Here is a 3,213-nt window from a genome sequence, read left to right as displayed (position 1 = left end):
GAAAAGCTTGGGTAAGTCGAAAATGGCGGAGAGGAAGAGGGAGGCCGTTGTAGAAGAGAGAAAAGTTTTTACATTTTCGAATTTTTAAAAGGAGTCTGAACCGTCCCTGAATTATCTCCGTTTCTTCTCCACTGTTAGAAGAGCGATTCATCAGCGAGAATAGTGGGCTGACATAGTCAGGGCGGGAGGCGTACTTTCTTATCTCCTTCCGTTGAGGCGGCCGAAAAGCTTGGGTAAGTCGAAAATGGTGGAGAGGAAGAGGGAGGCCGTTGTAGAAGAGAGAAAAGTTTTCAAATTTTCGATTTTTAAGAGGAGTCTGAACCGTCCCTCAATAATCTGCCTCAGAGCCTTCCGTTTCTTCTCGAGCACTCCCTGAAGATCTATAAATAAACGGCATCCTTACCAGTCCATTTCACTAACCCAATTCAACTGTTCTCTTCACTGTAGTAGAAGCAAATTAGAGCCTTTCAATCCCTCTTCCATTCCTCATCTCATGGGAAAGAAGAATAACCACTCTTCTCCAGCAGCTGCTGCAAGTTCTGAAACTAAAGCCATTGATAAACTGAAAATCCTCAATGGCCAACTCGTGAAGGAAGTGGCAGTGTGCCGCAAACAAATCGAGCAACTCCAGTTTCAGCTAGCTGCATTAGCCTCCCACCACAACATCCTCGCCGGGAGCCAGCACAAGGTCTCTTCTATAGCTCAGAGACATCCCGCGCAGGACAACGCAGAGATGGCGGTGATGAAGACAGAGTCCGCTGCTGCTCAACTTGATGCGGAAGAAATGCTGCTGCGTGCCCTTGTTAGAGAGAAAGATGAGATTCAGAGCAATACGGAGTTCATTATTGCGGAGAAGCATTGCGATATTTGGTGTTTGGAGCAGTCTTTGGAGCTATTGAGGAAGAAATCAGATGTGGAGCTTGCTGGTGGAAGAAAATGGAAGAGATGGATCTGTTCTGCCATTGTTGCTACAGCTTCATTCTGTGTTGCTGCTGCTGTAGTAACATTATGGTGTCCTAAGAGTTTCAATCCTAAAAATTATTTGTAAAAATTTAGTTTAATCTGTAGGATAGCTTGATCTGTTTAATGTACTGTTATTTATTAGTTTAATATTTTTCAATAATAACATTTACATACCATTGGAATTTGGCGAAAAGGATTTGCTTGTTCTTCTTCTTCCTCAAAGTAAATTTCTCAGGTGAGAATGGCTTTGATTTCTTGCATATGTGGTCATTAGAAAATAATATGGAATTGTTGAAAATTACAGAGTTCTTTTCTCATTAAAGTTCTTTTATGATTGGATGTTAAGAAAAATTTTATTTCGTGATTGTTGAAATACTTCTGTTGAAATGTTTAATCAATATTTTTCCCTCTTCTGTTTATTATATTAGCGTAGATATGATGAAGAAGATGCCGAGAAATTGTGTAGATTAAGAGATAATTTGTCCAGTAATACAAGTATTTAAGTGATTAGTTGTTTTCTGATTTGTGTTTTTAAGCATTCAAAAATAAAAAAACTCGTTCACGATAATCAGTTACGAAGCCAAAAAAATTTTATAGGGGGGCATAATTTCAATTTTTTTATTTTCCCTCAATTTTTTTCATCTGGGATTAGAATTGATATTCACAGTTTTAAAAATTTTGTTTATTAAATTTATTAGTTTAAAAAGATAGAATATTACAAAAACTTATAATTTGACAGAGAGATCAAATGCCGAGCGGCGAGAGTACAAAATGGAAGATGAGCAAACCGAAATCCTATGGAGCATTTCATCGAATAGGTTGAATATGCTGTTCGAATTATCAACAATAAAAGCAAGATGGAGATTAGAGGGGACGAGAGATTGGAGAGAGCTCTAAAGCCTCAAGCTCTCCAGCACCACCACTTGGTCGCAAATCATAGCCGGACTTCCACCCGGTCGCCGACTGCAGCCAGACTTCAGCTCGATCGTCGACAGACCACCGCTCGACCTCCGACACCCGGCGGACATCAGCCCGGCCGTCGTCGGACCACCGCCCAGCCACAGACCGCCCGGACCTCAGCCCCACCTTCGTCAAACCACCGCCTGGCCGCCAACCGCTTGCGAGCTTTAGCCCGACCGTTGTTGGACCACTGCCCGTCCACCGGCCACGAACCGCCGTCAAACTTCAACCCAACCATGGTCGGACCACCGCCCGGCCGCCGATCATCGCAAAACTTCCACCTGGCCTACGACCGCCGCCAAACTTCAGCCCGACTGTCGTTTGATTGTCGCCCGGAAGCCAACTGCCACCAGACTTCCACCCGGCCGCCGACAACCACCGAACTTCAGCCCGACCATCGTCGGATAAACACATGGTCGTCGACCGCCGCTAGACTTCAGTTTGACAGTCCTCGGATCACCACCCAGCCGCAGACCGCCGCCAGACTTCCTCTCGACCACTGACCGCAATCGAAATTAAGCCCGACCTCCGTCGAACCACTACCCAGTCTCCGACCGCCGTTGGACTTCAGCCTGACTGTCGTCGGACCATAGCCTGGAAGCCGACCGCTGCCCGATTTTCACTTAACTGCCGACCGCTGCTCGACTTCTCCCCGGACTTCACCGGACCACCACCGGACAGCGGAGTTATGCTAGACCACTACATGACAAAAGAGCTTCATCGGACCACCGCTTGACGACTGACTTCGTTAGGACTACTACCTGATGACAGACTTCCGTCAGGACCATCGCCTGACGCCAGACTTCTACCAGACCACTGCCCGACACCAAACTTCCACCGAACCCCCACCCCAATGTCGGAGTTCTGCCGTATCGCCGCCCGACGTCGGAGTTCTTTCAAACCACTATCAGACAACCGACTGAGGCCCAAACTTTCGACGGACCACCGACAGAATTTAAAGTTCCACTAAACCATCAATAATGCCCTGACTTTTGTTGGACCACTTCCTTACGATTAGGTCTTTCTGACCCCTGTCACCTATCGGCTTTGGTCCTTCTAACCTTCATCTCCTACAACGATCCTTTCGACCTCTATCTCTAGACAACAATCTTTCTAACCCTTGTCTCCGATCAACTACAGTCCTTCCGACCTTTGTCGCCTATTACGATCCTCCCGACCTCCATCACAAGATAACGGTCTTTCAGACCCCTGTCTCCTGTCGACTACGGTCCTTCCGACCTCTGTCGTTTATTACGGTCCTTTTAATCTTCATCACCAGATAACTATCTT

This window comes from Dendrobium catenatum, unplaced genomic scaffold (assembly GCF_001605985.2).
Source record: "Dendrobium catenatum unplaced genomic scaffold, ASM160598v2 fragScaff_scaffold_1117, whole genome shotgun sequence".
NCBI classification, from domain to species: Eukaryota; Viridiplantae; Streptophyta; class Magnoliopsida; order Asparagales; family Orchidaceae; genus Dendrobium; species Dendrobium catenatum.
This window is presented reverse-complemented; position numbering follows the sequence as displayed.